General features: G+C 35.3%; 1 protein-coding gene across 2 annotated transcripts in view; it reads right to left on the minus strand.

Annotated features, from left to right (window-relative positions):
• Positions 1-2,036, minus strand: part of lzts2b (leucine zipper, putative tumor suppressor 2b) — a 28,828-nt gene extending 26,792 nt beyond the window's left edge. For both annotated transcript variants that reach the window (XM_058406365.1, XM_058406361.1), the window contains exon 1: positions 1,883-2,036. The gene's annotated coding sequence lies outside the window, so the exon portion shown is untranslated. The remainder of the gene's footprint in view (positions 1-1,882) is intronic.
• Between the last annotated feature and the right edge of the window lie 11,374 nt (positions 2,037-13,410).

Genomic DNA, 13,410 nt, shown 5'->3' on the forward strand with positions numbered 1-13,410 from the left:
TTAGAGAAACAACTGTAAGAACATGCAGAACTTTTCCAAAAAATCTGCTGATTTTCCATATTTTTGAAACAGGCCTGGTAAATGACTGCCTTTAAATTTATTACCTTTCCAGACTCTCCAAATATGTGCAAGAGTTGCACTCAGAGTCTGGTGTCTGTATTAGAGCTTCACAAAAGTTTCAAAACACACTGTAAGTACAGTTATCGCTCTAATGATGTACAATTGTAATATTATAAAGTAAAATAAAGATCGTCAGGCACTAATTTTGATTAAAAAATGTGAATTATTGCATTATGATACGTCCTTATAACACATAAAGTAAAGTTTATGATAGAGCTTAACAGTGCTAAAATACCATATTTGTTAGCTTAGGCTAAACAGCATTATGGTTTTATCACCCCTGAAACTTTACGACTGCTGCCTACAATGTCAACTTTCCAGATTCCGCAGGTGATTCCACTGTAAACACTGGTGCACTGATGCACAGGGTTGCCAGTTCATTTGTTACAAAGACTGGTATACCTTGGGAAATGGCAGCTCAGTGAATACACACAAATATATTATACACTTATCATCCTATATAACATACATCTTAAATAATATACTATGAACTGGCAGATGTTTGGGTATACTGGGAATTTCATGCTACATTCAAGTGCTACCACAATTGTGGTTATAATAGTGTCAAAAATGTTTCACATGATCATTTGTGACATGTTTAATCTTTAGAAATGATTTTTTTAAAACCCAAGTTTCCAAACTCTATCCTAGAGGTGCGTAATTCTTTTTTCTAAAAATAAAAAACTTTTTCTAAAAGCATTTTACTTTATTTAGTAGTCACAACCTGAAGCGTTAAAAATAGCTTCCATCTCTAACCACAGGCTTCGGTTTGTATATTTTCACAATAGAGGGAAGTTAGAAAGTGATCAAACACATTAATGACTTTGTAATAAGTATGAAAAGGCAAGGATCCAAAGAGTTTGTGCAAGCGTCATCAGCGTATGTTTACAAATCAGCATTAAAAGTTAAAAACATGCCAAATCAGTAATAGTCTGTAGTCCCTTCATTAGCTCCCGGAAATAACGTGGGATGTCGTGATCTGGTGATGTTGATAAAAGAAATATTCTGTTGATACAAATAAATTTCGACGTGTTACAAAAGGGAATCTTTTGTTCAGGGGCCTTTAAGGCACCAGGGCAGTTGCAGGTGTGTTTGTTTTCCCTGACTGCTGACTATCAGGAATAATCAGTCAGTTTGTGGATGTTTGAGGCCAAACACACACTGCACACACACACACACACACACACAGGGCCAGATTCCTCAAGCTTACTCCCCCGTTTCATCTTACTGCTCTAATTCACCAACACAATACTCTCACATGACAATGATAATAGGGTCCAGGATATTAAGAGAAAAATCCAAGGCCAGTGATTTGGGTTGAATATTTGTGACATACCCTACAAGTCATATATGGCTTCATGTGAAACATAATAAACACTAAGCACTGAAGATAAAAAGCCAAAGAAGTGTGTGTATGAAAATGTAGGTGCATTATTTTAATGCATTAGAGAGCTTGATTAGTTTATGACCTTGTTTTAATCTGTGACAAAGTACATAAAGATATCACAGCAGCATTATGACTGGCACACTTTCCCAAAAACTCCTAACAACATCAACATCTTCATAACAAAGCTTGGGAAGATCTCCATAAATAAATTAGACACCGATTTGAATAACATTCAACGACTATTCAGCGATTTGAATAACAAATTGTTGCCCGTGTTAGTTTATTATGAGTCTCATATCTATATGTATGTCTAATCCGACCCGCATTATGCGCTGTGTAGTCAAACAAAAGCTTAACTAATCCCAAAGAACTCACCATCAGCATCCGGAAACTTCCCCGACTTCACTCCTGAAGAATCGCCTAGATCTACTGGAATCCTGCAGAGATCCGCACACGGGTTCGGCTCTGATCTGCTCTGAGCTCAGAGGCTCGGTGTCATTTGACGGAGGGAAGTTTACAGTACGAACGAGGAAAGCTGCCTCCTGTTTGGGTTGCCAGATTGGACGTCTGGATACAACCTTTCTGCTGTCCACTTCACTGCAAACCAAACAGAATTGTCCCAATGTGTACATGCAGTAGAATTCCTTCTATATGTCACTAAAATTCCACATATATGAACTATGCATAAAATTTAAGTCAATAAAATAATAAATAAAATAAGGGAAAGCAAATAGGCCTTACAGCTCTAAGGTTTCAGGTTTGATTCTCAGTTTGCGTTCCTGTCTGTTTTCTCCCCTTATGTCTGTGGCTTTCCTCCATATAATTATTATATATATTATTTCTGAGACTGAATTCCTTCCTGTACAGTGTTCCAGGGTCACGATCCACAGAAAACCCTGACCAGGATAGAGGCTACTCTGAAAGAGTAAATAAAATACATTCAGCATACTGTGATATAGTGATATAACACTGTGATATACTGTGCTATGTTTTTTCTACATATATTTATATTTAGCACACTCTACAACAACCTGTTTTTCTCATTTTTAGCATTTTTTACTTGCTTTTCCTGGTGGGTGTCAGAATGGCAACAGGCTGAGAAGGTCACACTAGACTTCCCCATCCCTGGTCATAGATTCCAGGTGCTCCTGTGAAATTCCCAGTACTTCCTAAGCCATCAGTGAGGTATCCTCTCTCTCATCCAGTGGTCTCTGTCCAGAGGGAAATTACAGAAGCTAATAATTTTGGGCTTGATTTGCAAATATAGACTTTAATCATTATTTTGAGACAGATTTCCCATAAGCTGATAAGCACAGTGAAAAAGTAAAGAAGTAAAAGAAGATTGGTTTCATTGAAGGGTAAGGAGGTAACCGTGTGAATGTGACAAATTATTCCTTTAAGAGACTCGTCAAGATATATCTAGGTATCCTTTTTCTTAAGCATCTTTACAGTGGATTATAAACTAAAATTCTTTACATTCCTTACATTCCTGCATTCCTCAGAATAATTAACTTAAACGCAGACTACCTTAACCACGCACGTGAACTGTCAACAATAAGGCGATTGTAATACAGCGCAAGTGCTTAACATCAATCTGGCAACCCATATAATAGGCGGGGCTTGTACTCCTTATTAACGCCATGCTCACATGACCTTTCCCCTCCATCCCCACTGTGTTTCTGACTGCTCCCGGACCAGGTGTGGCTTTTCACTAAACCACAAACGATACCGCAGAACTGATCTGAGAACAGCGACACAGTGCGGGAGTTTCACTGTACAGACAGGGGATTATGCAGGGCCACAAACATCTCGATAACAAGTAAACAAATAATAATAACAGAGAAACCACAAATGATCAAGAATCAAGTAAGCTTCAAATGTCTAATATAAAAAAATATCTAAAAAATAATAATGAATATATAAAACTATACATTTATAACTTACTACTACTACTACTACTACTACTACTACTACTACTAATAATAATAATAATAATAATAACAAAGAAACCACAAATGATCAAGAATCAAGTAAGCTTCGAATGTCTAATATAAAAAAATATCTAAAAAATAATAATGAATATATAAAACTATACATTTATAACTTACTACTACTACTACTACTAATAATAATAATAATAATAATAATAATAATAGTAATAAACATTGTATATATCTATACATATTTACGTGAGTAAATAAATAAATAAATAATATTTTAATCATTAATAATTGTATTAAATTTTATTTGTTTCTTATTTTTTACTGTTTTATTATTTTGAAATTTAAGTGGGTTTTAAAATCTATTTTTATTATATAATGCATTATTAATCTCAGTATTAGAATAACATTTTTGCATACTTTGAAATTTTTATTTTCCCTTATTTTATTTATTTATTTATTTATTTATTTATTTATATTTATTTACTTTTATTTATTTATTTACTTTTATTTATTTATTTATTTATTTATTTATTTATTTATTTATTTATTTATTTATTTATTTATTTATTATGTAATCCAAACACAACAAACACACCTCTGCTTCATAAAATAGACTCAAAATTAGACAAACATCTCAGTGTCCTTAACAATTGATAACCACCCTGCCTTAATGGTCTTCAAGGGAGTTGATTCGCACACGTCTTAAATTCCAGTGTTTCTTTTTCTCCCCCTTACTGAACACATACACAGTGGAACAAGGGAGCCTTTGCCAACATGACTGCCAAATATAGCTCAGAGAAGTTGTAAAATATGAATGATGCCTTTGCAGAGATAAGCCAGTTCTTGGGAAGTAACAGAAAGTGCGACTCATGGCACGTTTATTTAATATTATTATTTTAAATGAGCTCTTTGCTTTAATGTTACAACATAATTACAATGCAATGAATGATAATAATATAGTTGCCAGTATCTGGTTATACCACCTAGAAAAATCATTATAGTTGAAATGGTTGAAATTGTATAGTTGAAATTTGACCCTGTACATTTTACCAGTAGTTTGTGTGTGTTACTTTAACATTAATGATGAAATATGATGAAAAGTGAATCACTGGCCTTGTTCCAATTTCCTAACACGGCTCATCGCGAGGGAGTTTGGAAAGGTCTAGGTGAATAAGATGCTACATTTAGCCCTTTCTCTTCTGTGAAATGAGGTTTTGCCTTTGGTTTAAACAGTTCACCACCCCATGACCATTTTCTCGAGATAAAATAAATAGTCTGAATCACAGGTGAACAGGTCAGGAGCCAGTTTCCCAACAGTGTCATAGTGGTAAGCTCTTAGTGCTCTGAGGGTAAGAGAGTCAGTCATATATGAAACTTGGAACATGTCCAGTGTGATTTGCTGTCTCAGGAAATGAGTCTAGTTCATTTATAAAACCCAAAAACATTTGCGTGCCTCAATGTCACACACCAAACTGTGTGGATGATTTGCTACATGAGAGGAAAGTGCTGTTAAATTATTTTAGGATGAACTGTTAACTGGGAAAAAACTGACCAGTCTCAGTAGATTAGCTGACAAATAAAGGGATAAAAAAGTATAATGACAATAATAGTAACTAATCACAATAAATAAGGAAGAAAGGCCATGACAGTGGAGAAACAACAATGGGTCCATGAGTACAGATGTTGTTGTTGGCGTCGATCGTGAGTAAGAATGAGTAACACTACATGCATGGGAACAACCTGTATGAACGTCACAGATTAAAGAGAAAGCTATTTCAAGAATGAAAGAATTATATTCAAATGGCCAAATCGAATGTGGGTGAACTTTTTACCCTCGTTTTAAGCGACGGATTACCATCTACTTCCTGCAACACTTCAGGAATGTGTTTTTTATCGCGTATGCAATGGACTTGACGGCTACGTTTCAAGCTTTCACCCAACTGGTCTTACAGGATCATATAGTAAACTTGATGAGTTGACACAGAGATGCCCGTCATACCTGGAGGATTATCATGCCCTGGCTCTTAGGTGCCTGTGGTTTTTGGTTCAGCACTCAGAGGAAAAAAGTAGGCCAGGGTGACCGTCTCAGAGGCACATAAAAAAAAGTTGTGTTTCATCATTCACAACAGTGTGGGATTGTGTTCCCAAGACCTATGTAAGGCTGCAGTTAAATCTGGAAACTCATAAAGTACATTGAGTTTTTTATATTCCCAAGGGAGAAGGCAATATGGCAGCAAATCAGATATAGAGAGGAGAAATTGAGCTTTAGTTCAACTGGGTCAAACTGATTGTCATGCTGTTTATATATGAGTATAAAATATTACAATATAACATTATATATTCTATATAGTATACATATATTCAATTTAATTCAATTACATTTTTTTTGTTGTTGTTTTACACTTTTAGTAACAGACTTAATAACACACTACCGCTCAAAAGCTTGGGATCACTTGAATATTTCAGCTTGATTTCATCTACGGAGGGAGATGCTCCAGCAAGCATGGGGTGAAATCTCATCAGATTATCTTGAATAAGATAAGAACAAAGTTTGCAGAAAACATTCATCATTTCCATCAAAATCATTATTTCTAACTCTGACATGTCGGCATGTCCTATTATTTTACTATATTTTCTATTCAGACTAATTTTGTGTGTGTTTCCTTGGAAAACAATATAATTTTGAGTGATCCCAAACCTTTGAGCGGTAGTGTATATAGTGTATGTAGTGTATATAGTGCATGGTTAACGTCTAAATTCTGATTAGCCTGAAGCAATAGCTCTGACACTTGGTTTAGCTGCAAGGCAAATCACAGGTTTGTATTAATGCAGGTTTATAAACAGTATATTTTTATCCAGTATATAGTAGATTTGCTGTGTATGTAATATATCTAGAAAGGAGTCTCCAGTGTCAGTGTTTTGCAACAGTCACATGTAAAGCTGTAACTTCCTGACATGGGAGGTTCTGGGTCTTCAGGGTGGAGGACTTTGTGATAACATGACCGTCTGCATTTTTGTTCTATTAACTTTGAGAGAGAGAGAGAGAGAGAGAGAGAGACCAGAGGAAGTGATTGTTAATAGCTGTTATTGTTTGTTTTGATGTAACCCTACACCACTGTGCTGTAATGTATGTGTGGCAATAATAAAGGCTTCATGCCCTCAGTTATTATTAACTGTAACTATAAATAGATAAAAAGTATGAATTTTTGTCCTTTAATAAATAAAATCATTTTAGTGTTGGCACACGATAAATCACACACTTCAGGATATGCTGCTATTGGAAATGTATTAATTCGTTGTTTATGTTAATATTGATATGATGTGTCTTTCTGTAAGGAGATGTTTACTGAGCATTTTTGCCCCATACCCTGAGGTTTTGCAACAGTCTTCAAAACCATATTATAATTCTGTGCAGCTTTGCTCTACAATTCCCCAAAATCTTAACTGTAAGACATTTCAAGATAGTTAAACTTGAAAATGAAATTTTATCTCCTGCTTTAAAAATGTGAGTCAACTCAGCTTGAAGATAATCTTTATTTAGACTCACAAGTATTTTCATTTTAGAAAAGTTCTATATTCGAAACTTGTCATGACAACTGGAATTTAAGAGAAGAACAAATAGCCAAATTGATTTTGCTATGAAAAAGTGATTCTGTTTGTCCTAGTATCTATTCAGACAGATGGTGAAGCTGCTAGATATTTATATCATGTTTATTCGTGAATTCAGTGTTTTACCTAAGCGAAGTGAACCCTAAACCACATTATCATGACATTGATATCCTTTTTAAGGAGGAAATTTTGCAAACCTTTTTTCTATATTATAAAAAACACACACGGCATCATTTTTTCTAGCTGCTGTCCATTCTAAATATTCTACAAGATTTGTAAAGCAGTCTGCTTTATTTCAGTTACTTCAAGTCTAAATCAGTATAGCCTGCATTTCTTTGTAATTTAATCAACTGTTTTTCACACTTTCCAAAAACCTAGGACTTCATCTGCAGTGTTACGTGGCATTTCCAGGAAACTGGAAGGTAGGTGCTGTGATATTACATAATGAAATACTGTATAAATTTCTATTCTTACAGCTCTATTTTCAGCTATTTTAAGGCTAATGTGATCTTACGGCCCCTGTCTGCATTTTGTTGTGTGGATTAGTAAACAGGAGGCCCACAGAGAGACAGAGGGAGGAATGCTGGGACGTGGGTGTCTTAGTACTGTTGTCCATTGTGTTCATTTTCACAATCCTTTCATTCAGTTCATTTTTCCCTGCAGTGGCTGAAGTGACGCCATCACACAGTATAATAATAGAAGTACAGGAGTGATGTTCTGCATTTATAATAGACAGAATGGACTGAAATAGGACAGATATTAAAGATATGTATAATTGATTATGTTGGAAGGTCTGTTTAAAGTTTTCCCGTCTGTTCTGTGTCTAGTTCAGTCATTTTGCTTCTCGTCTTGCTGTTCTGCATTTCAGGATTCCTGCAGTCACTAAGCATCCAGCCAACACTCAGTCACACTCTTCTGTCTGTTATCAGATCCTGCCTTGTGTCTATAAATAGGCTTTTTAGAGGTGCAGTGGCTGTTTCTTTCTTTCACTAAAAGTCTTTGCCTGTAAAAAGACTTGCAGTCTCTTTTTTTTTTACATAGACAGTATAGGGTTTCTGAAACTAGGCCTGAGGATCATTGACACAAATACAGTCACAGATGATGAACATAAATTTTCCAACCAAAACTATTACAGAGGAAAATATTACAGAAAGAAAATGTTTGTATGTGAGTAATGAAAGTTACATACTTTTCAGACAAAAAATGCATAAAGGCTATCATTAAGTCTTAATGAAAGTGCCTTTAACAGTAGAGTTACAGTAGAGAACTGTAGCAGGCTCTCCAAGATGTTTAGAAAAACTTTCCAGCCGATTTTATTATAAAAGTGTACCTGAGACTATCGATGCTTTCTTTAAGGCAAGAGCTGTTCATGCCAAATGTTGACTTCACTTAGTTTAGTGCTGTTCACTGCTCCCGAAAGTAATTTTTTGTAGCAACACACATTTGCTTGATCATATTTCTTTACATAAGACTTTTATACAGTACTGTATGTCTTAAATGATCTCATGCATTATTTAACTTTGGAGTTGGTTTAATTTTATAGAACAAATTCCATATACAGAGACTATGTGAGATATGAAACATATCCCGTCATGTTTCTCAGTGTTTAAGGCTTTGTGCTACAGATTGGAAAGCTGTGAGTTTAAATTCCAGCACTGAGACCCTAAACTCTTTACTCTGCTCAGATGTATCCTGTCTCAATTCTCTCTAGTCACTTTGGCCCAAAGTGTCACCATATATGTAAATGTAAATGTACAGTGAAGAAAAAGAGGTCAGAACATGTGACATTACATTTATATGCATCAGTGCAAGTTAAACAAAAAAACACCTAAACTGGTACGGCATGAACCTGAAATTTGAATATGAAAAAGGACACCATCTGGCCAAGGTCCAGAGCACACTACGTTCTCCTTTAGCAACACATTAACAGAAGCCCACTTTTTTATGGTTTCCATAGTTGTATTCGAAAGAAAGTTCTCGTAAGTTAAGGAAAGTGATTAGTGTTAGTGTATATCCTGAAAAATTCACATACACAGTATCATACTGTATACTCAGTTTAGGTATAAGATACCAGATGCCGCTGGTAAACTTAACCCAGTGTCAAAATGCTCTAAAGACAATCCACCACAAGTTCATTATATGTAGCTCATTAGCTTATGTCTTTGGAGCCAAATATAATCTACAGACTCATGGTCTTGATAAAGAACTCTTTAAAAAGTTTATGTCTAAACTAGCCTTGATTAGATGTGTCTTAAAAAGTAAAGCAAACATCTTAAATAACAGCGCTTGTCCCTCTAGCAAGAAGAACCCATATATAGCTAGATATATATGGGATCTTTTTCTGGCTAGAGGGAAAAGCTCTGTTATTATATATAAGTCAATGTTAAAGCTGTGTGTATACAATTATACAAAATAAATGCAAGCTTTTCACAAGTTACCTTCCAAGCTACAAATGAAGACTGTAACATATGCGACTACTCTGGTATCTCAGTGTGTTTTGCTCCTAAAGCTGCACTGAGAGCATGATTCCAACAGTATTAAACAGTATGTTTGCTCCTTGTTGCAAAAATGTTGTGGTGAAAGCAGTCATAATTTTGTTAAATAACCCACATCTACACCTACACCACTTCTGGCCGTATGGCGTGAGTAATAAAAGTTCCATTTCACATGAAAACATGACATCACACAATTCACATAATACCATTACCATGACATAAAATATAACATGGTTTTCACTTGCATCTGTTGCATTGCTTTGCTACTTCCTCTATGATTTTGGTGAGATTTTAAAATATTTTCAATACTTTCATTTGCTGTCAGCCTAATTTCCCATCCCTGATTAGTCTGTTGTCGGCAATATAAATCTGGATACATTAGGCTCTAATCCAATGCAGTGGACAGTGTGATATTCACCTCACCAGTGCTGGGTTCATCCTCACCTTTATTATTTGTATTTATGCAGCATGTGTTTCTTTTTGTGTGGATTCCCTGGCAAAAAATAAAAAATAAAAATGAATGTGAATGTCTGTGGTCAGAGAAAAGCAACACAAACTTCAAAACACGAAGACAATGGAGCTCTGTGAAGGTTTTCCCGAAAAACATCAACAATGTGGTTTGGAGGCTCAAGAGGAAGTTTATTCTGAATTTGCCTTGAGAGCTCACTGGTTATTCAGGTTCTTCCCTCAGCAGAGTGCACAAAATCTGCAAGAATCAACTCAGCAAGTGATTTTTAAAAAAAAAAAAAAAAAAAACCTTATGGAATGCCATTGCAATCTTAAGAAATGATCATACTAGTTTCCAACTTTCTGCCAAAACACCTATCCATCTTTGTCACTTGGCTTTGTTCTTTATGCTCTATTTATTTAATCTGAAAGACCCGGGCCTCGGTAGAGTCTCTTTGTCTGATTGCAATGAATTCTGAGGCTCCAAATTACCTCCAGATTTCTCCACGGCAAATGAGCCAGGAAAGTATGAGAGTAATGTCAGACTGAGTGGATGAGTGCATGAGTCAACGGCAGCAGAGCATGCGCTTTACAGTACTCAACACTATCATCTGTTATGCTAATGAGCTTTAAAGGGATAAAAATGTAACGTAAAGCTATGCTATGCATTTCACCAGGGTGTAGAGCAGTAAAAGGAGTAATTTTATTGGTCTTTGTCATGCTTGATGGTGATGACTCAGATCTGGTGTGATAGATTTGAGAAGTGGGAGAACATTAAACTGGTCAGGCAGCAACTGTGCTGTTAAAAAGAAATTACAGTATGATACAGCAGAGTGAGGGGTATACTGGGAAATATTTCCAGTACTGGAAGATCAATTACTAACCATATAAATGTCTATTTTTTTCTAAGGATTTGTGCCTTCAACTTTATTGCAGGACAAGGCACCAAAAGCTAATTTTTTCCTTCATTTTTTTTTTTAGTCTTGCATGAATTCAATTTCCTAACTTTTGATAATACATCAGCAATATCAGCAAGCCAGGATTTAACTTAGTGTAAATGTGTACAGGAGACTCAACAAGAGCCGTTTGCTTTGCTAGCTCCTTGCTAGTTTAAACAGATAATCCATCTAGCTAGCATTAGCTATTAAAAATTATAGAAGGTCCTGGAGTTGGAACAATTAAGCAAGATTACTTTTTCTAACCTTTCAAATCAAGGACTAGACCTGAGGTAACAGTAACATACAGTATCTAGCTAATAGCTAGCCCATGCTAATAATAAGATAGCAAGGTTAACTAGCTGGGCAGTGGATCAGTGTGAACTGATGTGAAATCATGTATTACTTATTACGTGTTCATTTTCAGCAATGTGTTTTGTGCTAACTAAGCATTATTAACAGTGAATTATTATTATCAGTGAACACTTTAGCACTCGTTTCCTCATACTTGTTCCTTAATTAAAGCTCATTCAAACAATTTAAAGACTCATAAAAACTGAAGACACTAAAAAATATCTATATCTTATTAATTATTCAGTGCTAAATTCTTGTTCTTAAAATTCCGTAAAATTCCTCTAACAGTAAACATTGTCACAAAGCAGCTTTACAGAAAGATTAAGGCTGTATCCCAAACCGCATGCTGCTGTAAACAGAGTACAGCTGCTGATACTGACACAGCAGAATCTGTGTAACGGTTAGACATGCTATTTAATGCAATCTGTGCAATCATGTACATTTGAAAATGAGAGAAATGTGTGATCTAGGCTGGAGAAAACTGACAAGGAAATGATGTTCCCAAATGAGTTCCTATTACATGTCTGAGGGTAAAAAGTACAGTAGAAGTAGAAAGTAAAGTAAAGTTTTTTATGTGGATTATTTTGTCTCATTCCCAACCACAAAAAATGTAGAAAAAACCCCTTAAGTATTCTTTTTGGGGAACTGTGCAATATTGCTTTCTTACAGTGCTTTGTGAGGAAGGGTTTTATGTAGAACCTTGTTTTGTTTTGTTTTTTTGGAAACCAAAAACCCGTACTTGTCTAACAAACCTTAAAGACTCACTTTTTTAAGCCATCAGGATGAACACCGCCTCTTGCTGTGTAGTTTTCTTGATATAGTCATATCATCACTTCGAGATTTAACTGCTCATGGTAGATGATAACGTTAAGAACAAGAAAATGAAAGTTTTAAAATAACAATTTACAATTTTTTGGGCCACTAACTAATCTACAGCCTAAGAAACAGAACACCTATCAAGTCATTTTCTATCCTACCTCCTTAGCCCCAAGATAAGTGAAAAGCTGGTAATTAACCCACTAATCATTACATGTCCTTTACTGGACATTTCAACATAATTTGTCAAATACAGAATACACCATGTTATTCTTAACCACAGCATAGTAAGAAAGAAAGTTAAAAAAAATATTTACAGTAAAGCTACTACATCAACACGGAGTGATGGAGGATCTGGTCAGGTGGCACTTCCAGTCACACCAGATGGGATGAGAACGTCATCTCTAGCGCTATAAACCCTCGCTCACTGCAACAGAGAGAAAAGGACAAAAAAATAACAATCATATGGACTCATGAAGCATTACAAAATTAATCATTACTTTATTTCATCTGTTTTTCAGAAAGAAAAAGGCAACAGATTTTGGTGGTCGGTAAAAACACAGCTGCATGGAGGCATTGTATATCAGTGAGAATTTTGCATTCTTGTTACTTGTGATTATTTGCAAATATTCTGTTTAATTAACTTAATAAATCAAAATCAAGATGTTTACATAATTATTTCTTCAATTTAAGACACTACAGTTCATTGAATTAACATCATTTATAGCTGAATCTGTGGTTACAGCCCACATTGACCCTCCTGGCTTTCCACGTTCCACATGCACCTGTTCCTAATTTCCTTGACTTTCAGCTTGCTTTTCGGAAAGTCTTACTGTCTGATTGAAATAGTATCCTAGCCCCTACCTTCTATTCCAAACAAGCTGCTGTGTCCAGTGTGTATTATGTGTGCCCCCCATACAGCGACAACATAAAGCAGAAAAACATCTACAACTATGCAGTATATAGTGAAAAGAGTGTGGTTTCCTGGTAGCCTTTTTTCTTTAGTCTTTTATAGATGCATTTTGTGTATTTTGTGAATTTGCTTTTTTTAACTCTCTAACTTTTTTAACTGATTTAACTCTCTACTTGAGTCCACATTCCTGAGTGTGAGCATTACATAAGCTGCTGAGGTGATGCAGAGGCATGTGTAACAGGTATGGAAATTACATATATTACATTTATGTAGAATTACACAAAAAAATGTTCAAATGTGTACCTGATATGCCTGTGTGTACCTTTCCCTTTAAATTTCTGATTGTAATGTTGGTTTTAATTTCCTGTCTTTGCTCCTCCTCTTCCCTTTC

This window comes from Hemibagrus wyckioides, linkage group LG13 (genome assembly GCF_019097595.1).
Source record: "Hemibagrus wyckioides isolate EC202008001 linkage group LG13, SWU_Hwy_1.0, whole genome shotgun sequence".
Classification (NCBI taxonomy): Eukaryota; Metazoa; Chordata; class Actinopteri; order Siluriformes; family Bagridae; genus Hemibagrus; species Hemibagrus wyckioides.